Below are 27764 nucleotides of genomic sequence, written 5' to 3' on the forward strand. Positions count from 1 at the left end.
CTTCCACCACTGCTAAATGGAAGCCCTTTTTATTTTTGAATAGCCAAAGTATAAAATAGGGTTAAAGTGGTTGAACAGATTGTTATAATGCTATATTAAACACATTTTACTGGGACCCACTGGAACCACCTCAAGGACCCACTTTGACCACATTCATTAACATTAGATCCATGATATGAAAAAGTTTGAGAACCACTGATATAACAACATTTTTCAGAAAACTGTAAAGGATTTTTCAGACATTTTTCAGACATTTTTAAATTGGGCCTCAGGTCTTAATGGGTTAAAGAGCAGCATACTGTATGTAGGTGGACATGACAGCGGAGCAGCATAAAGCAGAGGTTCTCTCTGAATGACTCACACTGAATTATTTAAATTATTTTTTTTATCATTATTTTTTGATGCAAGGAAAGACATTGAAGCAAGTTATGTGCTGCTTAAAGCAAACCATCCATTCCATTCATGTTCCTCTCATTATCACCACAACACCTGAGAGTCACTGTCCATCTGCTGTTAATGTCACTTGTCTCTTCATTCCTTCAGTAGCGTTACAATGTGTAAAGCCAAAGTGCAGTAACTATATTTTTGGACACATTGACCGATTTACCTTTTTTTCCAGTCTTCATGCTTTTGGGGGATAAACAATTACCTTATGTTTTACAATTAGTGCAAAATCACTTTATATACAGATAACCCAATTGACTGACCAATTGAAGCGTTTTAAATACTTTTTATTAGTTTGATTATATTGTGTAGTTACTGCACTTTGGCTTTGCAGGGCATAGATATAGGAGTCACACAAACACAAACACCCACACACAGCGAGCGAGCGTGCGTGAGTGTGTGTGTGTGTGTGTGTGTGTGTGTTTGCGTGCGTGCGTGCGTGCGTGCGTGCGTGCGTAATCTCCACGTTATTCAGCGCTCTCAGCTGTTTTTTTGCAGACAGAGGCAAATTTGCGATGGCAGTATCATCCCACAGGTGTTGACCTGTTATATAAAGAGATAGAGAAAGTTGAACATAAAGACCACATTAAGTCTCATATTACGTTATTATTTAAAGGTGCTGTTAGTGATAATTTGTATTATTATTAGTTTTTGTTGTTAAAACAAACAGTTTGTTAAAAAGGTTGTGACTTACCTGACCAGTTCATAACCATGCAGTTCTGTTGTCCTCCAGCATTGTTGGGTTCTCCCTTCCCCCAGTCTGTGAAGGTCATTGGGCGACCGTCACTCCACATCCAAGCACCATTCTAGATGACAATACAACATCATAAATGTCAATACAATATAATATGTTACCATTTAACAACTCACTATGTTGACATGCAGGTACAGTCTGTAGTGTACCATGTCAGTATAATATAAGGTAACGTTTTTTCAGACACAGTTTATAAGGGTTAATGTTCCTTACCTTGCCTGTTACATCATAGCCACCAATCCACGCTCGATCCATTGCACCAGTTTTGGAACGTATCAGGTCTTGAATGAATTTGTGCTCTTTTTTGCTCTGAATGGATGCTAGGTTTCCACCCTGAGACAAACAGGTTTTCTACAGAACAACAGAATTTTATTGAAATCACATAATAACATAACCTGACTCTGCCAGATGGGGGCGGTATTGAGTAACTAGTTTCTCAAGACAGCATAAAAGCTTCTATGGATCTGGAAGCGTCAGGTTAATAATAACATAGATGCATATAGAAATACAGTGCAAAATGAAATCATGTGTTATTTTACCTCTGCATCAGCCCAAGCCACCTTAGCCTCTTCAAATATGTAACAGTGTCCATTCCATTCATTTGGACATTTTGCACACCTCTTGACAACTGCATGCTCTCCTGAAAATTGACATTGAAGTCAACCGTTTGAAAGCAACAACAACAACAACAACACCTAAACTAACAAAATCAGGAAATCCTAAAACAACAAAAATAATCTGCAAGGTAGTAATAAGCCAGTTTCAACAGTTACTGTAAACAGAAACACATCTGTTATCAATTTAACTTTTTAAATGATTTTTTTTGTTTTACCATTCCAAGATACTATTCCATACATATATGTCCACCTGCCATCCATCCGAGCTAGGACTGTATAACTACAGATCCCATAGATTGCATGGCTTTGCATTTCATCCAAGCTATGGGATTGTGACTACAGACCCTGTGGTGAAAAGGCTAATAAACAGCGTATATATGGGATAAGTCAATGCCCATGTGCAAGCTCAGATTGATTGGTCATCCTACTAAGTGTTAGATTTCTGCTGAACCTATGACACCATAAAAGTAAATCTATCGTAAGGTATTGGTTCAGTGGTTCTGTTAAGTGGGGAGACGTGAAAACACCCTTAAAAATGAAAGTGACAGGAGATTAACAATTGTGAGATCAAATCATTTATTATCCTTAGTCTAAGTTTTACAATTATTTATGAGCCTATAAACTATTAGAATGAATTATCAAACAAACAATAAAGATACTACACCAGATATATATTACATCGGAGCTCCGAGATACACGCCTCTCAAGCAGATCAAGAAGTTTGTAATAACATAATATTTTTCTCATCAAGCTTTTATATCTCTGGCATAAAGATTAAAATAAAAATCATCAACAGGAGTCGCTGTTGATCCATCGTAGGGGATTGAGCAGACGGCCCCTAATCCCATGCCGTCTCGCGACCCATCGTTGGGGCGGGCAAAGGCCCCCTCCCTGTGTGTTCATTCTCTCATGGCTGCTCCGGGCTGCAAGATGACCTTGGCTCCTTCAGGGTACCTGTGGAATGTACCCTCCCTAACACTCCTCTCTTCTGATTCGAACTACTGTAGATAACACTATGTCTAACACTGTCTACTGTCTTGGAGCGTTATACTGAATCTGAGGAAATGTTACACTGAGTTTTGCTTCAGGAGACATTTGATGGCAATTGACATCATAGCTATTATCAGTTGGCACTACAATGAATGTATACAATAGTTTTAGACCACAAAGACTAACTTTATGAAATCATTAAGGCACTCTGACCATTAAAGTAAGTTTGCCTGCAGTCAGATGAATCACTCGAGGGGAGTGAGAGAGAGAGAGAGATCCTCTAAGGCGATATGATCTCATCTCATGCTAATAACATCGCTTTGGAATATAAGGTCATAGTGACACATTTATACTAACACTCAACACTATTAGACCTACAAATTATTTAAATATACGCACAGTATAAAATCTAACTATTAGTGTATTGCTCAAATAAATCTGAATAGCTGAGTTTAACTCTAAAAACACTAATTTCCTTACATAAGGAGAATAAAAGGATGAGGATGGACAGACCGAAGGATAGACAGACGGATGGATGGGCAGATTTGTTCATTTTATTGTAGAATGTAAAAATTAAAACACATTGCTTTAGCTATAGAACTCAGTAATACCCTCGCAGGCACACACACACACACACACACACACACACACACACACACACACACACACACACACACACACACACACACACACACACACACACACACACACACACACACACACACACACACACACACACACACACCTGCAGTAGGAGCAGCAGTAGTCCAGGCCATCACAGCGCAGAGAAGTAGAAGCACACTCAGCATCCTCATGGTCATGATGATGATGATAATGATGGAGATGAAGATGATTTCCTTCTAGAAGGAAACAGACATGTTAGAGATACCTCTGAAAGTCAGAGAAGTAACAACAAGGACAGAGGAGACGAGGAGTCATGTCAAACCTTCAGTAGAATGATGTGTTGTGGTTCGTCCTGTGTTGAAGTGTTGAATATCAGAAACAGCAGCTCTTATATACACTTTATGTGGGGGTGTAAATGGACACTTTCACATGATCAGAATACAGAGACAATGCAGATGAGCAGGAAATGGCAATGTTCTTCCTTGTGTTTCCAACCTTGAAAACATTTGGCATGCATATTTGAAAACCGTTCTCCCATGAAAACCCCTCTCTGCCATTAGTTCCTTCATTGTCACCTCTGCATATGGAGTTGGATGGAGTTCTGTTTTTAAGTTGGTGAATAAAGAGTTTGATGTGGATATAAACATAAACCCAAGTTCCATGACTGGATCTGATTACCTCTGCAGTACATTTCTTTTAGATTGCATTTTACATTTTCATTACAATTTAGATCGGCTGACACTCATTCAATTATTTTTTTCATGTGACGGCCATATAGTTTGGAATTTCTTTTGATAGCATTGAACCACTCAAGTCATAATGATGAATAATGAAATAGCCAATCTACGTGCACGCTCACAAGTCTTGTAGATGTAAAATTAAATTATTTTTTCTAAAGTATAATGACATGCCCAAAGTAGGTTGATTGTGTTTATAAGCAGTGCCCATTAAATAAAAAACATCACATGGATGCATCTGGGACGTATCATCAGTGTTGTAGCCTGGGGTCATCGGGTGTTTTGGGTCTCACAACATACACCCTTGCCCAGGTAGACCCAACCGGGGTTGATCAAGCCCCGACTTACGTCCCAGTAGTTACCCATGGTCAGTCCTCTTAGGGAAAGACAGGGCCCCTCAGTCCGCTTCTCCGGAACTACTCTGACGGGACCGGGGGAGGCTCTGGCACGTGGAGGGACTAGGCTCTGTGGATGGCCTCCTGGCTGGGCCCCTCCTTCGTCTCACCAGGTCCAGGACCTGAGCGTTGCACCAGACTCCCTGGCTCCAAACATTTCACTCCGGCGTGATGGCGTCTTGGGCCGTGGTGGTACTACAGGCTCCACTTGCGGCTTGCCTGAAAGGCCCTCCTTAAAGGCCTCACTGTGGGTTTGTTGGGCTTCTTCATCACGGAAGACACAGCGAAAAGAGCCAATTTACCCACAACATGTCCCATCTCTCTCCTCTCCTCTCCTCTCCTCTCCTCTCCTCTCCTCTCCTCCACACACAAACACTGAGGTATTTTTCCAGGGGGTCCCCAGCTAAATGTACAAATATCATACAAATCTATTTAACCACTTTAATCTTAGATACAGTACAGGCTATTTGAAAATAGCCAATCTACACGCTCACAACATGTCACTAATGTGACGTGTTGTGAGCGTGTAGATGTGCTATTTTCAAAGTAATCTTGAAAATAGTTGAACAATGAGGAATCCTTGAAACATTATAACAACATTAATCTTGTATGGGGGTCCCTGGCACAAAAATACATTCAGATGGGGGTCCGCAGGGGGTCTGCCTTTCATTATTTTCAAGGCAAAAAAGCAAACCTTTGTCAACTCTCTGCCTTGCAATTACCGTATACTTGAAGGCAAACAAATTACCCTATGTCATTATTTATGTGGTTTTACTCTCTCTAAAGGGATTCAAAATGTTATGCTTACAAGTGATGTCTCAGCTTCCATGGAATACTATACTTTTGTCTGAGGAGCTGGGTTGCAGGATACTTTTTTGAACGTGGCAACGTTTCAAACTCAGTTTACAAGGAGTGCAATGGACGTCGCATCAAGTAGGATAAACATCAAATTGTCTTTAAAGGAATAGTTCACCCAAGAAATGACTTTTGTTGTATCATTTACCTACCCTTTGATGTTTTTGACCCACGGAGAATTTTTGTTTGTAAAACATTCCTTAATGGTAAATCCACAATCGAAAAAAAAAAATGAATGGAATCAATCAGAGACAGAAATTTGCGAGAGAAAAACGATGTAAAAAATCCGTCCATTAAAAAAAATAAACAACTCCGGTTGTACTTCAAAGCCTATTCTACCACAATCCGTTGAGACCAGTTAAAAAAGATCACCATAGACTAAGAAAACGACATTTAAAACACTTCCGGTCAAAACAAACACATGCACGCAAAGGGAGCGAGCTTCTCCAAGCGCGTGTGTTTCAGTCAGGCTCGTCCGTCGGATTTATGTCCCGCCTCCCAGCTCGTTCATTGGCCAGAAGTTTTGCTGTCACTCAAAAAACACTACCGGATACACCAGTGGCACGTTGATGACGCAGCAGGCAACAGCTGGGTAAACAAACACAGTGGAGCTGGAGCGAGCAGGAGCCAGAAGAAGGTCTCATCTTTGAATGACTTTTGAATAAACTTTGAAAAGAATTGACAGATAAGCAAGATTAAAGAAAACAAAACATGACTGACTACGAGAGAGAAGAAATGCGGCGTTTTTTCGCGGAACCGTATTTGTACGAGCCGGAGTACACCGATGAGGAATTGCAACAGATGGATGCTGATAGAGAAGAGGCAGCTCGTCGAGCAGAAACAGAAGTGGAGGAGAGAGATAGGACCTTGGATACAGACTGGTGTAAATGTGATGGATGTCAGGTCATGGCAACACGGCAAGAGTGCCGTTGTTGTACAGAGACTGACCATTTCATGATACTGTTGGAAAATGGCTTGACTCCTTACCACTGTGTGGTAGAGCATCCTTAATTTCCTCCACTAATCACCCGAGGTGTTCTCAATATGGTTTTCCACATGCCAAAAATCAACTGGAAGCTGCGACCATTACCAGCTGGAGAAAACGGAACGTTGTCAATAGAGTAAGTGTGTTTACGTTCTTGTAGCTGTCTTTGTGTTTTGATAAAGACCAGTAGTGTAAAGTAACCAAGTACATTTACTCAAGACAAGTACTGTACTTAGTAAAGATTTGAGGTATTTTTTACTTTACTAGAGTATTTCCAGTACTTTTACTTCTACTCCACTACATCTCAGAGGCAAATATTGTACTTTTACTCCACTACAATTATTTAAAAACTTTAGTTACTAGTTACTTTGCACATATGCATTATTATATTTTAAAACATACAACAACCACTTTACCCATTTTATACATAGGCTATTTGAAAATAGCTGATCTACAAGCTCACAATGCGTCGCTGTGAGCTTGTAGATCGGCTATTTTCAAACATTTTAGTACCTTCACTTTTGGTACTTTGAGTATTTTCATGCCAATACTTTTGTACTTTTACTTAAACATTTTTAACACAGGCCTTTAATATTGTGGCATTGCTACTTTTACTGAAGTAAAATATCTGAGTACTTCTTCCACCACTGGTAAAGACCTAGCCCGCTTTGGGACTAACACTTACTTCTTTTTTGTTTTAAGCAGTGGATCTCAAACTTTTTCATTTCAAAGACCCAACTTTCAGATGGGGTTCTGTGGACAAAATGTATATAACTTTGGGGGCCCTTGACATGAAAAGGTGAGAACCACTGCCCTATGGAACTGATGAACACAGTTGTGTATGTTCTTCTTTTACAGCCAGTGTCGTTTGGTTTCCTACCGGGTGGTGCTGGAGTGGGCCCTGAGAGGAGAACGACTCGGGCGAGGACACAGGAAGGTGTTGCCGGCCTGTGTCGTGAACGCCATCAGAGAGAAATACCCATCTGAAAGCGGCCTTTATGTTGGATACAAGGAGGAAGACGATCCTTTTGGATTTGATGAATACTAGGCCAGATGTTCTAAGTCTTGTTTTCTGACCCAACAGCAGTGATGGTGGGTTAACACCTTGAAAAAAACCAATACATTTATCCTTCCTGTAAAATCAGTTTTGTTTTTGGAAGAAAAGGCCTGTGAATTGAATTTGTGTTTCTTATATGCATTTATTTACTATACATAATATTCTTATTCAATGCTGCCAATGTATGCTTTATCCTTAGTATGTGTGGGGTCAACATAAGACAAAAAATCCCATCTGAAAACGGCCTTTACAGTATGGTGGATACAAGGAGGAAGATGATCCTTTTGGATTTGAATACTAGGCCAGATGTTCTAAGTCTTTTTTTCTGACCCAAAAGCAGTGATGGTGGGTTAGCATCTTGAAAAAAAACCAATACATTTATCCTTCCTGTAAAATCAGTTTTGTTTTTGGAAGAAAAGGCCTGTGAATTGAATTTGTGTTTCTTATATGCATTTATTTACTATACATAATATTCTTATTCAATGCTGCCAATGTATGCTTTATCCTTAGTATGTGTGGGGTCAACATAAGACAAAAATTCCCATCTGAAAACGGCCTTTACAGTATGGTGGATACAAGGAGGAAGATGATCCTTTTGGATTTGAATACTAGGCCAGATGTTCTAAGTCTTTTTTTCTGACCCAAAAGCAGTGATGGTGGGTTAGCATCTTGAAAAAAAACCAATACATTTATCCTTCCTGTAAAATCAGTTTTGTTTTTGGAAGAAAAGGCCTGTGAATTAAATTTGTGTTTCTTATATGCATTAATTTACTATACATAATATTCTTATGCTATGCCAATGTATGCTTTACCCTTAGAAATTACACCATAGTACGTGTGGGGTCAACACATTGTCGCCTATAAAATGTGGTCCTTGTATAAACATTTGAGAACCCCTAAAATAGCTAGTTCACACCAGTCATTATTTACAATGATACAATATTTTACACATCTGAATGACTATCACACTGGGTAACTATGTTTACATTGAAGTCTATTAAAGTAACATAAAAATACTCCAAGCTTGTTTCACATGGGGTTGTTTATTGATGTTTAAATGCCCAAATCAATCATCTTTTAGACTTCACTATGTCCATAACAAGAACAGGTTACTGGAATCAAACACAGGTATGGTGTGTTTAGTGAGCCTTTCTATCTGTAATGAAGGACATACATCATCTTACAAATCGTGAAACATGTTCAAAAGAGTCTGGGTCAGGTTTGGGTATTGGGGCAATGTTTGATGGTAGGGGAGGAGCCTCTACATGTGAATTGTGGTCTTTAAACTTGACACCGGTGTCCTGACGTCTCTCCATGAGCAGTTCAATCAAGTGTGTCCTGAATCTCTGGGTTGTCCGTAGATATATTGGCTTGCGAACCCAGTGTTTTGTGATTTTGGAAAACACAATGTTATACAGAAAGAATAACACATGTATATGATGTACACCACTGCAGAGAGACACACCCATCTCATCTCAATTTATTGTATCCTTATTTCCTGAAGCCATTATTGAGAGTTGAGAGAGATGATATCAGGTCTGGTGCCCACATGGGGGGGTGGGTAATACACAAGAGGGGGGGGGGGGTGTATGGTCAGCATTGACTACACTGACATGTGAGGAATTCCTCACATGTAAGCACTACGTTGGGATCAAGTAAAGCGTGAAAACATATTCGCCTACGATAATATACAAAAACTAGAAAAAGTGCTCCTCGGAGCACAGGTCTCCGCCAGGTCAGGTAGGTTATTGTGGCCTCCTGGTGGCGCTATAATAGGCCAATGTGAAAAGGGTGCCATTTCTTCCTAGGCCTTGCACAGCAATCGGACACTGCATGCATGATTTGAGGCATTTTGTTCTAAAAATGTGTTTTGCTAAATTTGACCTGCTGGTGGCGCTATAACAGGCCAATGTTAAAAGGGTGGCATTTGTTCCTCAACGTAGTGCAAATGTGTGTTCAAAGTTTCACCGCAATCGGACGGTGCGTTCATGATTTGCGGCATTTTGTTCAAAACGGGCCACTCCTGTAAACATTACATGTCAATCTTAGCCAATCAGGATGGAATATGAAAAATCTAACAGATCCGTCTTGATCACATGGCTATAGAGATCATGTGTACCGATTTGCGTGAAATTTGGATCAAATCTGAAAATGTGTTTTACATAAGTCTGCCTCCTGGTGGCGCTATAAAAGGCAAATGTGAAAAATGCAGGGCAAAGGTTTTTCCTTGGCCTCTAGACAGTGTGCATACAAAGTTTTACACTGATCGGTGCAGTTATAGGTACAGTAAAAGCACAAATTGGCCTGTTACAGCGCCACCATGAGGCTGATTTGAACGTTTTCAAATGGCATTCCTTCCTCGGCCTAATGGGAATGTATGTGCAAATTTTCATGGAAATAGCATGCTGTGTTCATGATTTGAGGCATTTTGTTCGAAACGGAGTACTCCTGCAAAATTTGAAAGCCATTTTTTGCCAATCAGGATGGAATATGAAAAATCTGAAATGAGCCGTTTCTTTAAATGACTATAGAGATACCGTGTACCGATTTGCCGGATTTTGGGCCAAAATCTGTCCAAAAATGTGTTTTGCACAAATCGGCCTCCTGGTGGCGCTATAAAAGGCCCATGTGAAAAATTTGGAGCAGAGGTTCTGCTCTGGCATCCAGGGACTGTGTGTGCACAGTTTCGCTGCGATCAAGCCAACGGTGGCAGAGATTAGCTGTACACAAAATGACAGAATGACGGACGGACGGACACACGGAAACACAGACACACGGACGGACGGACGGACAGGGGCGAAAACATACTCTCGCCATGCCTTTCGGCCTGGCGGAGACAACAAACCTGTATGTTTAAAGAGGGACATCTGTTTCAGATCTTTCATTAAACGTTTGTCAAGGACAACAGCAGAAAGGGTCTTGAAGGCTGGAGAATCTTTGTGGAGCCATCTCTTTCTTCTTTGCTGCTCTGGGCCGAGGTCATCGTGTTGGCATGTTCTCTCCTGCCCATCTTCCTCCCACCGATGTACACCACAGATGTGGTGAAGTAGAGCGGTCCAGTTTCGAGTTAATTTCTGTAAAAGTATGTGAACGCATACAAAAAGGTGAAGTCAAAAGACAAAACAATATGATGGATTTAGAACCTAGTCAATAATGTTTAAAAAAAACTAAATCCATGTACTGTATATATACACTTGAACACACCTCAGGATCACCTCCACATGTAGCACAGCAGTACCAGAGATGATTTGAGATGGACTTTATCCACGGTTGGAGAGGGCGATTGGCTTTGCGGTTGGACAGCATGGTCAATTTCTTCGTCAAACTTGGCAAGAGCACAACAATGAATTAGTGCACATATACAATATGTATTAAAAATATATATATTCTTAAATAGTTTAACATGGGTAAGAAGAATTACATATTGGCTGTTGTGACATTTTTGAATTGCAAGATAAAAAAATATTAAACGTTATGTAGGTATAGATAGAAAGAAATAGATTACAAGGTGGTTGAAGACTATATGCAATACAAACACAGGACATTTGATAGACTCAAAATAGTGCAGTGAACTGATTTTCTGTTTACTAAAAACCTGTGGTGACTGGGAGACACCTTTGACTGATCATACCATTTCTAACAATGATTACTATCATATTGCTATTCTTATGAACACATTTATGAATGACAGTGACTCAAAGAACCTCACAGTTGGACTATTGATCCTAACATTTTACCTTTGGAAACATGCCAAATGTCGAATTCATGCTGAATCTTTGGATAGGAAACATGCATGATCTTTCTGATCGAAGGAGATCGATCAGTTGCCACTACCTCAACGTTCACTTTCTCTCTGATGAGGTAATTGAGCCCTTGTTGAAACCCCTGTGGCTCCATGGCTGCAGAACTCGATGCTTGAGAAACCTGTGTAAACACATAATTTAGGCAAAAACATGAATATGTGATAGAAAAGGATTACCAAAAGGTTAGTCTTGAGTGAGATCTATTTTTTACATTTAAATACAAGGTAGGGCCAAAAACCTGGTGGAAGCATTTCAGGTAAAAAAAAGTCAAATAAAACAAGTAGTTGATTGAGGTGGTCCTTGACTAGATGGCATCAGGAATACTTTTAGAAGCAGCATAGGTTCCCCCCCCCAAAACACTGTTATGAACCCTACATTCAAACTAAGGAAAGGTTCAGTCTTACATACAGTAGCATATTATACCTGGTCATCACATCACTCCCAGTAGGTCAGAGGTATATATGTTACAGGGTGTTTGGAGAACCAGGGTGATTGAAGAAGGAGCACTTGTTTTCAGGCAATTCTGTAAAACCAACGCTAGAGGGCAATGCAAGCCTAGAGGGAGACTAGAGGGAGTGTGTGTGTGTGTGTGTGTGTGTGTGTGTGTGTGTGTGTGTGTGTGTGTGTGTGTGTGTGTGTGTGTGTGTGTGTGTGTGTGTGTGTGTGTGTGTGCGCGCGTTTGTGCGCACGCGCACACGCATGCACACATATGCGCACGTACATGCGCACACAATGCGCACGCATGCACGCGCCCGCGCACACACGCATGCTCAAATGCGCACGCGCACAAATGCGTGCACACACCTGCGCGCGCATGCATGCACACGCACGCGCACACAGGCATGTTCAAACGTGCATGCACGCACGCACGCACATGTGTGCACACACGCGCGCGCGCGCACCCTCCGGAAGCTAGTGCGACAACAAGCAGTCTCCCCGGAAACAATATTTACTATTCTGTTCCTATCGTGACTTAACTAGGAAACGCTGAGGAAAGAAGGAGGTCTTCTCGGCGATCGGTCGAGTCCCCGCCGGCCGAGAAGTAGTCCCGTAGCAATAATGTTCCCCACACACACTCACACATGAATGAAAATCGCTAGCTATTATTCAAAGCTAGCAGCTAATGTAAACTGGGAGCTGGCTACAGCACTATAATGGAGAGAGTAGCGGACTTCCGGACTGCATATGCTTACCATGGGAGTTATATTATACGACGCTAGTGTCATACTGTCTCCATTATATTGCTCTAGAGCTGGCGAGCCGGTTGACGCCGTCAAATGTTTTCCCCACACATGAATTAAATTAAATTCCCCGGTCTTCATTTCGTTTTAATGTTATTAATTATTTCCCCCACATGAATTCATTAATCAATCACAACATATATAACATATAATAAGATAACAGTTTCATGGAATTGGAAATGTTTATTTCTGCAATAGCTCATTAATGAGCATTCAAAGAATTAATCCATTAAAGTAAGTAAAGTACAGCAACACCAGATCCATGCTGCTCATTTATTGGAATACCACCAAATTCATCCATTAAATCAAATAATTCATCCACTAAATAAATAAAAGTAATCCATGCTGTAAACAATTGCATAAATGTAATAATTCATCCTTTAAATTAAATAACTCATCAACTAAATAAATAAAGCAAAATCATTGTGCAAAACAAGTGCAAACAGTCCAAAATAAATATTCATTAATACAGGTAGGCCTACATGTTCAGTGATGCTACGCTATGTCATAACCTACTTATTGGAGCAGGAGGTTGCTTCATGGCATTTGCTATTGCACAGCAGCCCCTTTGCTTTGCAGTTGCATCTGTTAGTGGTGCAACAATTGGTTTGCCTGCAGTTACACTTCTGGAAACCTTGTCCATTACCCTCTGACTGGGCAGTGGCTGCCTGACGCAAAGACACTTCTTTATCTGTGGGCACATCTGCAATGCTTATAAAGGACTCTAAACACGGGTCAAATTGGTTGCGTGCATATAGTTGTTTAAGGACCCCACTTTTTGTGCCCAATCTGTAGAACCCATCTTCAGACATGTTGAGCACAACAGCCAACACGTTGCGTGGGTCATTTTTTGCCCGGTCCACATCAGGAACTGAGACCCTGACAGACTGCCCAAGCTCAGCCGCTTTAAAGCGCTTGGCAGACATCTCCAACATCCTCTCGGCTTGCTTCTCCTGCCTCCTCTTGGCTGCTGTGCGGTGCTCCCTCTGTTTTTCAGCTGTGTGGCAGTGACAGCACACAACAGCTGCCCCATAGCCTTCCTCATCACCCCTGGCAGTACTGCAGGGCTGAATCGCATGACATACCTACAGAATAAAATTAAAGTGAAAAATAAAACACACATGTTATGTAATTATGCTGTTATATATGTCGTTACCCTAACCCTAACCCTTTGTAGCAGAAATGAAGAGTTGTGTTAAGTCCCAGCAGACGCACTAGGATTGACCAGTAGTCACTTGGAGTGGCAGTTGGGGCAAACGCAGTCCCCACCAACATCATTTACTATTCTGTGCCTATCGGTACATAATTCGGACGGGGCTGAGTAGGCTCAAAGCGAACTTCGCAACGTTCGGCACGGCAACTCGCGCGCCTTAGCGCACTCGGTGGTGCCTCTCGTGGCTCAAGTTCGCTTGAGACTGCGCCCCTCCGTCGCGGTCTGGTCCAAAACTATACTTAAATAATTATAGTAGGAAAGGTAAAACAGCTAAAAATAACTTAGGGAAAATATTTAGTTAAACAGAATGTGAAATTATAAGGGCATTAAAATTGAAAAATAGCAAGATCCCAAAAAGACTTTCTTTCAACCCTAACCTCAGTAAAACTATGCCTAAACCGAACCCTAAACCTTACCTCAGTAAAGCTATGCCTGCCAGGGAGCCAATCAAGACACAATGGGAGACTGTTCTGTCCTAGAACTCATGTGGGTTCCATAATCAGGTGTCTTTGACTTAAAGACATTTTACACTGACCTGGCCACAGATGGCGCACTTATGTCCACCAGAGGTCGTTTGCTGACAGGACACACACAAGCAGGGGTCTTTATTTTCTTGTTCTCCATCAGCAAAAACGGACATAAGTTCCTCCTCTGAGGTGATGTTAGAAGTGACCTCCTTTGGTAGCCCCTCTAGTCCCACTGTAATGGGCCTCCCATACATGGCCTTGATTGATTGATTGAAAAAAAAACTTTATTAGATAAAGCATAGAACTACAATGGTAACATTCTGAAAAAGAATAGCAGAAGATGAAACATCAACAAACCTCATATGGACTCCTTCCTATTCCAGAGTGAAAGCGTCTGTTCTTGGCGTACTGGACAAACCACAGCCCGTCAGCCCACTTAGACGTGTGGTTGTCCCGTTGCCACATTGCTAGAATGTCCTCGAGATCACGGTTGGCACGCTCTACAGAGCCCTGGCTTTGAGAGTGACGGGGCTTGCCATGTACAAGTTTACATTCTGGCCACATACTGACAACCCTTTCAACCAGTTTGTTAGCGAACTCACGGCCGTTATCACTTTGAAGAATTAGTGGCGCACCTTTGTCACTAAAGATGTGAAGTAAATGGTCGGCCACCTCTTCTGCTCGCTTTGTCAACACCCTGTGACATATATGTCACAGGGTGTTTGGAGGACCAGGGTGATTGAAGACAGAGCGCTTGTTTTTAGGCACGGGGCTTCGGCGCGAAGCGGTGCTTTTAGAGAGGCGGGGCTTTGATTACGACGACAACAACAACATGCAACCAGGAAGCTACACCAGGGGAACGCTGAGGAGCGCTGAAAATAAAATGGATAATATGAGAGAAAAATTCTATGACAGGTTGGATAATGAAGCGGTTGGCCAAACTCAGCAGAGTAACGCTGTCTTTTTAACTCGCGAGACGGAGAAAGACATTATCGCTACGCTCGAGAGACCGCAGAACACATGCCCAAAGGACTATAGGTTGAAAAACAAATACCATTTAATTGACTTTTGCGGCACAAAGAAGATAGCCAGGCAAGGTGTGGACACTGTACTTGTGGCCAAAGAGGACTTATTTGACAGAATACACGAAGCCCACATCAGAACTGGACACAGTGGTCGTGACATTCTGTTCAAAGAGCTGCGTCGGTCATTCTACAATGTCACCGAGAGGAGTGTCAGTGTTTATTTGCGATTGTGTGAGGCATGTCAACTAAAACAAAAAAAAATTAAAAAGGGTGTTGTGGTCAAGCCTATCATTTCCAACTACATGAACTCGCGCTGTCAGGTGGATTTAATAGACATGCAGAGCAATGCTGACCGGGAGTACCGTTTCATCATGGTCTATCAGGATCATCTGACCAAGTTTGTCTGTCTCCGACCTCTGAAAACAAAGCGAGCAGAAGAGGTGGCCGACCATTTACTTCACATCTTTAGTGACAAAGGTGCGCCACTAATTCTTCAAAGTGATAACGGCCGTGAGTTCGCTAACAAACTGGTTGAAAGGGTTGTCAGTATGTGGCCAGAATGTAAACTTGTACATGGCAAGCCCCGTCACTCTCAAAGCCAGGGCTCTGTAGAGCGTGCCAACCGTGATCTCGAGGACATTCTAGCAATGTGGCAACGGGACAACCACACGTCTAAGTGGGCTGACGGGCTGTGGTTTGTCCAGTACGCCAAGAACAGACGCTTTCACTCTGGAATAGGAAGGAGTCCATATGAGGTTTGTTGATGTTTCATCTTCTGCTATTCTTTTTCAGAATGTTACCATTGTAGTTCTATGCTTTATCTAATAAAGTTTTTTTTTTCAATCAATCAATCAAGGCCATGTATGGGAGGCCCATTACAGTGGGACTAGAGGGGCTACCAAAGGAGGTCACTTCTAACATCACCTCAGAGGAGGAACTTATGTCCGTTTTTGCTGATGGAGAACAAGAAAATAAAGACCCCTGCTTGTGTGTGTCCTGTCAGCAAACGACCTCTGGTGGACATAAGTGCGCCATCTGTGGCCAGGTCAGTGTAAAATGTCTTTAAGTCAAAGACACCTGATTATGGAACCCACATGAGTTCTAGGACAGAACAGTCTCCCATTGTGTCTTGATTGGCTCCCTGGCAGGCATAGCTTTACTGAGGTAAGGTTTAGGGTTAGGTTTAGGCATAGTTTTACTGAGGTTAGGGTTGAAAGAAAGTCTTTTTGGGATCTTGCTATTTTTCAATTTTAATGCCCTTATAATTTCACATTCTGTTTAACTAAATATTTTCCCTAAGTTATTTTTAGCTGTTTTACCTTTCCTACTATAATTATTTAAGTATAGTTTTGGACCAGACCGCGACGGAGGGGCGCAGTCTCAAGCGAACTTGAGCCACGAGAGGCACCACCGAGTGCGCTAAGGCGCGCGAGTTGCCGTGCCGAACGTTGCGAAGTTCGCTTTGAGCCTACTCAGCCCCGTCCGAATTATGTACCGATAGGCACAGAATAGTAAATGATGTTGGTGGGGACTGCGTTTGCCCCAACTGCCACTCCAAGTGACTACTGGTCAATCCTAGTGCGTCTGCTGGGACTTAACACAACTCTTCATTTCTGCTACAAAGGGTTAGGGTTAGGGTAACGACATATATAACAGCATAATTACATAACATGTGTGTTTTATTTTTCACTGTAATTTTATTCTGTAGGTATGTCATGCGATTCAGCCCTGCAGTACTGCCAGGGGTGATGAGGAAGGCTATGGGGCAGCTGTTGTGTGCTGTCACTGCCACACAGCTGAAAAACAGAGGGAGCACCGCACAGCAGCCAAGAGGAGGCAGGAGAAGCAAGCCGAGAGGATGTTGGAGATGTCTGCCAAGCGCTTTAAAGCGGCTGAGCTTGGGCAGTCTGTCAGGGTCTCAGTTCCTGATGTGGACCGGGCAAAAAATGACCCACGCAACGTGTTGGCTGTTGTGCTCAACATGTCTGAAGATGGGTTCTACAGATTGGGCACAAAAAGTGGGGTCCTTAAACAACTATATGCACGCAACCAATTTGACCCGTGTTTAGAGTCCTTTATAAGCATTGCAGATGTGCCCACAGATAAAGAAGTGTCTTTGCGTCAGGCAGCCACTGCCCAGTCAGAGGGTAATGGACAAGGTTTCCAGAAGTGTAACTGCAGGCAAACCAATTGTTGCACCACTAACAGATGCAACTGCAAAGCAAAGGGGCTGCTGTGCAATAGCAAATGCCATGAAGCAACCTCCTGCTCCAATAAGTAGGTTATGACATAGCGTAGCATCACTGAACATGTAGGCCTACCTGTATTAATGAATATTTATTTTGGACTGTTTGCACTTGTTTTGCACAATGATTTTGCTTTATTTATTTAGTTGATGAGTTATTTAATTTAAAGGATGAATTATTACATTTATGCAATTGTTTACAGCATGGATTACTTTTATTTATTTAGTGGATGAATTATTTGATTTAATGGATGAATTTGGTGGTATTCCAATAAATGAGCAGCATGGATCTGGTGTTGCTGTACTTTACTTACTTTAATGGATTAATTCTTTGAATGCTCATTAATGAGCTATTGCAGAAATAAACATTTCCAATTCCATGAAACTGTTATCTTATTATATGTTATATATGTTGTGATTGATTAATGAATTCATGTGGGGGAAATAATTAATAACATTAAAACGAAATGAAGACCGGGGAATTTAATTTAATTCATGTGTGGGGAAAACATTTGACGGCGTCACCGGCTCGCCAGCTCTAGAGCAATATAATGGAGACAGTATGACACTAGCGTCGTATAATATAACTCCCATGGTAAGCATATGCAGTCCGGAAGTCCGCTACTCTCTCCATTATAGTGCTGTAGCCAGCTCCCAGTTTACATTAGCTGCTAGCTTTGAATAATAGCTAGCGATTTTCATTCATGTGTGAGGGGAACATTATTGCTACGGGACTACTTCTCGGCCGGCGGGGACTCGACCGATCGCCGAGAAGACCTCCTTCTTTCCTCAGCGTTTCCTAGTTAAGTCACGATAGGAACAGAATAGTAAATATTGTTTCCGGGGAGACTGCTTGTTGTCGCACTAGCTTCCGGAGGGAGGGTGCGCGCGCGCGCGTGTGTGCACACATGTGCGTGCGTGCATGCACGTTTGAGCATGCCTGTGTGCGTGTGCGTGTGCATGCATGCGCGCGCAGGTGTGTGCACGCATTTGTGCGCGTGCGCATTTGAGCATGCGTGTGTGCGCGGGCGCGTGCATGCGTGCGCATTGTGTGCGCATGTACGTGCGCATATGTGTGCATGCGTGTGCGCGTGCGCACAAACGCGCGCACACACACACACACACACACACACACACACACACACACACACACACACACACACACACACACACACACACACACACACACACACACACACACACACACACACACACACACACACACACACACACACACTCCCTCTAGTCTCCCTCTAGGCTTGCATTGCCCTCTAGCGTTGGTTTTACAGAATTGCCTGAAAACAAGTGCTCCTTCTTCAATCACCCTGGTTCTCCAAACACCCTGTAACATATACACTAAAGCAAAAAACATCAAATCTGTCATCAATTATAATTTATAGTTCTGAGCCCTGACAGGGTGAATTCATAAATACATGTCAAAACCATGAAAGCTCAAGAACACATTTTCAAAGGTAAAATAAATATAGCAGGAGCGACCAGTGTTGCATGTCATTTTTATGGATTAACTAGTCCTCCTGGACAATTATATTCGAACTTCTACTTACATGGACTAAATCAAAGGTAATGATCTCTTTGGTCACATCATCCATAATGCTGTAGGTGCCGTATTTTGCAGAGTACCCTGGGCTGTCACATCTGCCGTCTCCACATACTTGGATTCCCTTTTCCTTCTTGACTCTGTCCAATATAAGCTGATGTTGCTCTTTGTAAGCTTTATCGATGACGGGTATAAGGTAGGACGATTGTATGGAGTAAAAGGTTGTCTTTTTGGGCATTTGAAGGTTGAGCACACCAGCCCACTCTGATATGTCTGTATAGGATGCTCCTGTAAACAATGTGGATGCAGAGAGGAGCAGGTTGTTATCAGACATTCCCCTTGTTTCAGGGCATGAACTCCAGTGGCGGCTGTGACCATTATGGCATTTCCATTGTACTGAAATGCGACTTCCGCAAGGGATGACCTTTGTCGTGTCCATCTCTACACCACAAATATGGCAGGTTTTGAAGAGTTCAAGCAAACGCGACTCATTCACCACCCATTTCTTCTCATCCCATCTTAGTTCCGGTTCACTATCAAACTCTGATGGTAGTCCTCCTGAGGAGGAAGCGCCACTCAGAGGAATGAAGCTGGAATCAGCAGGGCTTGCTGGCACTTCGATAGACTCCATGCTGGTGTCATGGAAGCTGCTGTTTGTGGAAATATTCATTCCAGAATCTGGCAGTATCTGTGTAAATGAAATAGAAAAGTGGGGTACGTGTTTTTCGACAGCTTTTTTTTCTATCGATTAGTCACCCCTTTGAGACTTGAATTCATGGATATTTTTTGTTTTTGTCGCATTCCTAAGCCAATAATATGATGACCAGCGATCTGGTAGGCAGTGGTTCCGGTAGGAGACACAAAGGAGATTATTTGTGTCTCCTACTGGAACCGCTGCCGGTCATCAAATTATTGGCTTTGGAATGCAACAAAAACTAAAAAATATCCATGAATTCAACTCTCCATGGGGTGACTAATCGATAGGAAAAAAAGTCATTTTGGGGGTGAACTATCCCTTTTTTAACCCATTAGGACCAGGAACGCATCTTTGTCATTTTTAGATTTCTTTGGCTATTCAAAAATAGCAGATCTACAAGGTCATAGCGCTATGAGTTTGTAGATCTGCCATTTTTGAAAAGTCGTGACAATTTGTGCAAATCTTTGCTTCTAGGGATTCTACAAATGTCTTCTAAATCCTACAGTTTTTAAAAAATAAATAGTTTCTATATCAGTGGTTCTCAAGGACCCCCAAAAATGTATTTGGCTGCGGACCCCCAGCTCAAAATGTTTTGTTCCAGGGACCTCCAGAAGCAAAGATTTGAGTTAAAAGTGTTTCTTTAAAGAAATAGCAGATCTACAAGGTCATAGCGCGGCACTCGGTGCCGTGCTACGAGCTTGTATATCTGCTATTTTTGAATAGCCAAAGAAATCTTAAAATGACACAGATGCTTTCCCGGATTGAATGAATTAAAGACACATAATACAAGTTCCGTCTCACCTTTGGTAGACCCCACGTCGGAGGCAAGGCATATGTACTGGACGTGGATGGCTGTGTCCAGTCCGCCTTCTGAGGGCTAGGGCTTTTAGGGAAAAGCTTCTTTCTTGCGGGCTCAAAAGGACGTGCTTGAGTGATCCTCTGTTTCATTGGAGTTCATGAAGGACAGATCATAAAGTATAAGAAAACAAAGAAGTACACACTCAGAAAAGACAAAACAAAGACATAATGCCCCTATTTGTGTGAAAAGTGGTTTTAGAATAACCATAATTAACGTGACAATATTGTGGATGCCTACACGGTAGCCACTAGGTGGTGGAAATGGGCATTCTATCCACAAGTTTCCTAGGGCATTGTGGGCATTACTTCCTGTCAATTTGGTATCAGGGATGCAAACGTGTGTTTCCCCTCGCGTTTCAGTAGCGGGGGCGGGGGTCTTTTTGTATAGTCTGAACCAGACCCATAGAGAGAGATACAAGGCTCTGGTCTGAGCTTCTCGTCAAAGTGTCAAACAAATGCTGTTTGTGTTCTTTTTGGAAATACCTAATGAAATCCGCTCTTATAGGAAAATAACAAAATGTCCCAAAAATATAAAAAGTTACTCCTATGGAAAGGCTATAATATAATGATTTACTTATATTTACCCTTTAAACAATTTAGTATAGGTAAGGTTTTGCCCACTGAAATGTATTGATGCCCAAGGACTAGGTTATAGCTGTTTCACTCATGATACAATTTCTCTTTCAGATAATCCCCACAGCCACATACAACAAAACATCAACAAACGTTTCAGTCATTCAGTCCGACTTCACTGTAGTAGCCTTTTCATAAATTATATTTGTCACCAGGCTCTCTCCTTGCCCCCGCCCCCCACCCGTGCTACTGAAACGCGAGGGGACACACACAGTCGCATCAGGGATCAAATCGACAGGAAGTGATGCCCACAATGCCCTAGGAAACTTGTGGATAAGGAGACACCTTTGTGTTTGGCGGAGAACTGCCCCCTGGTGGTGTTACATAGTAGGACATGTAAATGGTTAGCCTGCCTGATAGAATATGAATGAAAACTGGAATTTGGCTGGAAGTAGGCTACTGTTTGAAATGGTCTGAGAGATGGATACTCTGATATTTTTGTCCGGTAGGTGAAAATGCATGTTTGGAGAATATTTATATTGAAGATCTTATTTATATTGAAGTTAGTATATTGAGGGTTGAAAACAGAAATGAAGACTAGCAGAGGCCCTAGGAGGGGTCCACGCGCGACTGCTTTTTTTTTTCTTCTAGTTTTGATTTTTGGCATCCATAGGACCTCTAATATTGGGATTTTGATGATCCCAAGAAAAAAAGTGGTCCCAAGTGTGTTTTTTTCAATGTTTTATTACCCCTATGAGACCTGGGAGATGGCTGGCTGGAACGCCGGCGAGAGTGTCTTTCGGAGACTGTGGAACGCTCAAATTTAGATGTAGCCCAAAGATAGAGATACCATTTGATTCCAGACAACCTCAGGTTTCCAATGAGACCAACCTTTTCATGCTACCTTGTCGGGAAGGGGGCTAAATACCTAATGATTCAAAGTTAAGACAACATTTTGGCGAGGGAAAAACGACCATCACCATTTTCCAAATGGTCCCTTGAGCTGTCACCTCAATATATGTGAATGGAAATGGGTTAAATGGATACCTACAAGCCTCCCCTGTACAGAAATGTCAAATGTATGCCAATCTCATGCAGTTTTCGGCAAGAACCATGCAGTGTTTTGCATGCAGTACAAATATGTAATTTCCGCCTATTGTAAAAAGGAGACCACTTTACTGCATCTATAGCTGTATGAGACCACTGTACTGTATCTATAGCTGCATGAGACCACTGAACTGTATCTATAGCTGTATGAGACCACTATACTGTATCTATAGCTGCATGAGACCACTGTACTGTATCTATAGCTGCATGAGGCCACTGTACTGCATCTATAGCTGCATGAGACCACTGTACTGCATCTATAGCTACATGAGACCACTGTAATGTATCTATAGCTGTATGAGACCACTGTACTGCATCTATAGCTACATGAGACCACTGTACTGTATCTATAGCTGCATGAGACCACTGTACTGTATCTATAGCTGCATGAGACCACTGTACTGTATCTAGACCACTGTGCTGAATTTATAAACCACTGTACTGCATATATAGACCATTGTAGGCCTACTGCATTTATAGACCACATACATTGACCACTGTACTGTATCTAATATAGACCACTATACTGCAACTCAACAGAACTTAAATCATTTATTTATAAAGCACATTTAACATCACCAGGTCACCCAAAGTGCTGCACAGGTCGCCACGAAGGCTCGGTAGATGCAGTACAGTGGTCCACAGATGCACTAGAGTGGTCTACAGATGCACGACAGTGGTCTACAGACACACTAGAGTGATCTACAGATGCACTAGAGTGGTCTACAGACACACTAGAGTGGTCTACAGACTACAGACGCACTAGAGTGATCTACAGATGCACTAGAGTGGTCTACAGATGCACAACAGTGGTCTACAGATGCACTAGAGTGGTCTACAGATGCACAACAGTGATCTACAGATGCACTAGAGTGGTCTACAGATGCACAACAGTGGTCTACAGATGCACTAGAGTGGTCTATAGATGCAAGACAGTGGTCTACAGATGCACTAGAGTGGTCTACAGACACACTAGAGTGGTCTACAGACTACAGACGCACTAGAGTGGTCTATAGATGCAAGACAGTGGTCTACAGATGCACGACAGTGGTCTACAGACGCACTAGAGTGATTTACAGATGCACTAGAGTGGTCTACAGATGCACAACAGTGGTCTACAGATGCACTAGAGTGGTCTATAGATGCAAGACAGTGGTCTACAGATGCACTAGAGTGATCTACAGATGCACTAGAGTGGTCTACAGACGCACTAGAGTGATCTACAGATGCACTAGAGTGGTCTACAGATGCACTAGAGTGGTCTACAGACACATTGTAGTGCATATGTAGACCATGTACTGCATCTGTAGACCACTCTAGTGCATCTGTAGACCACTCTAGTGCATCTGTAGACCACTCTAGTGTGTCTGTAGACCACTGTCGTGCATCTGTAGACCACTCTAGTGTGTCTGTAGACCACTGTCGTGCATCTGTAGACCACTGTCGTGCATCTGTAGACCACTCTAGTGCATCTGTAGACCACTCTAGTGCATCTGTAGACCACTCTAGTGTGTCTGTAGACCACTGTCGTGCATCTGTAGACCCCTCTAGTGCATCTGTAGACCACTGTCGTGCATCTATAGACCACTCTAGTGCATCTATAGACCACTCTAGTGCATCTGTAGACCACTCTAGTGCATCTTTAGACCCCTATACTGCATCTGTAGACCACTGTTGTGATATGTAGACCCCTCTAGTGCATCTGTAAACCACTGTCGTGATCTGTAGACCACTGTGGACACCTATAATGCATCTGTAGACCACTCTAGTGCATCTGTGGACCACTGTACTGCATCTACCGAGCCTTCGTGGCGACCTGTGCAGCACTTTGGGTGACCTGGTCATGTTAAATGTGCTTTATAAATAAATGTTTTAAGTTGTGTTGAGTTGCAGTATAGTGGTCTATATTAGATACAGTACAGTGGTCAATGTATGTGGTCTATAAATGCAGTACAATGGTCTATATGCAGTACAGTGGTTTATAGATTCAGCACAGTGGTCTAGATACAGTACAGTGGTCTCATGCAGCTATAAATACAGTACAGTGGTCTCATACAGCTATAGATACATTACAGTAGTCTCATGTAGCTATAGATGCAGTACAGTGGTCTCATGCAGCTATAGATGCAGTACAGTGGTCTCATGCAGCTATAGATACAGTACAGTGGTCTCATACAGCTATAGATGCAGTAAAGTGGTCTCCTTTTTACAATAGGCGGAAATTACATATTTGTACTGCATGCAAAACACTGCATGGTTCTTGCCCAAAACTGCATGAGATTGGCATACATTTGACATGTCTGTACAGGGGAGGCTTGTAGGTATCCATTTAACCCATTTCCATTCACATCCAGGTTGACTGGAATCAAATGGTATCTCTATCTTTGGGCTACGTCTAAATTTGAGCGTTCCACAGTCTCCGAAAGACACTCTCGCCGGCGTTCCAGCCAGCCATCTCCCAGGTCTCATAGGGGTAATAAAACATTGAAAAAAACACACTTGGGACCACTTTTTTTCTTGGGATCATCAAAATCCCAATATTAGAGGTCCTATGGATGCCAAAAATCAAAACTAGAAAAAAAAAAAGCAGTCGCGCGTGGACCCCTCCTAGGGCCTCTACTAGACGGATCCCAAGGATTTCGTTTGAAGGTGCAAGACATAGGAATGTATAAGTTCTGTCTTACCGTTGCAGGAGTCCAAAGGGACTCAAAAGGACGTGCTGCAGTGATCCTCTGTTTCACTGGAGTTGAGTGACGTGGACTAGCACACACCATCTCTGTCAGAGTGATGTCTTCATCGAGGATGGGGACATCAGTGTATGAAGCTTCATCTGGGATGGGGACAGCAGGGTTTTTGTCTCCATCAGGGATGTGGACAACAGTCCTAGGATCCAATACTCCCTGAAATAAATCAAAGTATGTAATTGTTATTCAGACCTCAAAATGCATTTACTGTTTACTAAAAAGCTAGAGAAACAGGAAGACACCCTGTTGCGGCTGATAGCAATCCCCAATAAATTGATCAGCCGGCAGGCTAAGCCTGGGAGATAAAAACTGTATGACGCGCATATAAAAGGACTCACGCTCAAACGTAGCTCAAGTTTAAAATGTTTTACTTTCAGTGTCACCAAATACTACAATTTTCAAGTTCAATAAATATGCAATAAATATGTGCCAAGAAATAATTTAAAACAGTGAGAAAAATGCAAATTGCAGTCAACAAAGTATACCTCTCTCTGCTCACCTTACCCCCACGGTCAAACCAGCCATAAGGTTAGCGGTGGCTTTGTCAATCACATCAATCAGTAATCCAATCCAGTGCACAATACAAATATAAACCCTCATTTGGCTCCTACACACCCGTTACTGAACAAACACTCCATACCAATGAGTACTTTCAGACTAAAGCTGACTCTTATTTAAAGGGATATTTCACTTTCAAACATGTTTAGGGTCGTTTTAACGTCTACTCAGGCTTTTGTGAGCACCCCAGACAGTTTTTAACCCATTAAAACCGGGAACGCATCTATGTAACCACTTTAACCATTGTTTTATACTTTGGCTATTCAAGAATAGCAGATATACAAGCTCATAGCGTGGCACTGAGTGCCGCGCTATGAGCTTGTAGATCTGCTATTTTTGAAAAAAAAACATGAAAATGTGTGCAAATCTTTGCATATATATATTTTTAAACCGAACATTTTCAACTAAAATCTTTGCTTCTGGGGAGGTCCCTGGAACAACATATTTTGAAATGAGGGTCTGCGGCCAAATACATATAATTTTGGAGGCCCTTGACATGAAAAGGTTTGAGAACCACTGATTGTAGCAACATAAGTTTTTTCAAAAAAGTGTTAGGATTTAGAAGACATTTGTAGCCGCGCTATGAGCTTGTATATCTCCTATTTTTGAATAGCCAAAGTATTAAAATCTAAAATGACAGATGCTTTCCCGGTCTTAATGGGTTAAAGTGGCTTGATTCAGTATTTAAATATTTGATATGAATTTGATCGGACACACCCCCTTCCCATACAACCCATTGTAACTCCTTTTAACTATGTTAGATTCATCGAAAACATCCGTCCTTGGTTCTGGTAACTCCAGACACACAGTGCCCTCCTAATACATGAGGGGACCATGTTTTTTCGATTCCTTTTTTCACTCAAACTCTACCGGTATAGTCAGGGGATATTAGCAGAAAGATTTCCAATCTTGGAATAAATTCCTTACCAAAAAAAATCTTCACCAATGTGTTTGTAAAGGTGTCTAGTAACACATCTCACAAAGACTGAAATTCAGTTTCCCTAGGAGAATTTTTGACAGCTGCTGAAAGTTGGGGTACCCACCATTTCCCTGCATTTCCATGCAGGGCGAAAAAAACAAATTTTAATTCTGTTTTAAGTAGCATGTGAGGGGTCAAACTAGGGTCTTTTTTATGATTCTGAATCCATTGCAAGCATTTGTTTTGCACCAAAACCACTCCTTGGGCTAAAAACAGCCCAATCTCAATGGGCTTTTCACACAAAAAGTATACCTGGATGGCTATGGCCGTTGTTAGCCCAAGGAGTGGTTTTGGTGCAAAACAAATGCTTGCAATGGATTCAGAATCATAAAAACACCCTAGTTTGACCCCTCACATGCTACTTAAAACAGAATTAAAATTAGATTTTTTTTTGCCCTGCATGGAAATGCAGGGAAATGGTGGGTACCCCAACTTTCAGCAGCTGTCAAAAATTCTCCTAGGGAAACAGAATTTCAGTCTTTGTGAGATGTGTTACTAGACACCTTTACAAACACATTGGTGAAGATTTTTTTTGGTAAGGAATTTATTCCAAGATTGGAAATCTTTCTGCTAATATCCCCTGACTAGTAGTAGTTTTGACGCAGAGTGTAAACAAACAGTGACCAAAGCAGGGTCTCATCTCACGTCTGATAAAAGGAATATCAAATATCTAAAAATCGAATAAAAAATGACCCCAAACATGAAAGTGAAATATCCCTTTAATCACTTACCGTACCTATCTAGCCTAGTGCCTCGGAAGTTTAGTGCATTAGTAGCTAATTGTTATTTGTACAGTATGTAGTATGAAGATGCATGACATAGACATGAACAAGTTCTGTCTTACCGCTGAAGGAGTCCATGCTGGTGAAAAGGCATAGTAGCTCCCAGATGTGGATGGTTTCGTCCGCACTGTCTGCTTTGGGCTAGTAAGCACCAACTTCATTATTGCTGATGGAGGATCCATTCCTCCCTGAAATAAATGGAACAGCACTATAATATATATATATATATATGTATATATATATATATATATATATATATATATATATATATATATATATACACACACACACATAGATATAGCCCCCCCCCCCCACACACACACACACACACACACAGACACACACACACACACACACACACCCCCCCCCTCTAGCTAGTGGTGCAATGTGCGACAAACAAGTGGATGATAATTCAAAATTGATCATTATACTTTGTCAAACTATATTCGCCGTATC

The 27764-nt window shown here is 41.9% G+C and overlaps 1 long non-coding RNA gene across 1 annotated transcript; it reads right to left on the reverse strand.

The window, feature by feature from the left end:
* Positions 1-371: 371 nt before the first annotated feature.
* On the reverse strand, positions 372-3803 carry LOC308101202. The gene is made up of 6 exons (XR_013934507.1): positions 3752-3803; positions 3551-3665; positions 1738-1838; positions 1412-1549; positions 1139-1250; positions 372-987 (listed from the first exon to the last, which is right to left on the reverse strand). It is a non-coding gene; the product is annotated as an uncharacterized lncRNA (long non-coding RNA).
* Positions 3804-27764: the final 23961 nt, after the last annotated feature.

Source organism: Gymnoscopelus braueri (genome assembly GCF_963280865.1).
Source record: "Gymnoscopelus braueri genome assembly, chromosome: 15".
NCBI classification, from domain to species: Eukaryota; Metazoa; Chordata; class Actinopteri; order Myctophiformes; family Myctophidae; genus Gymnoscopelus; species Gymnoscopelus braueri.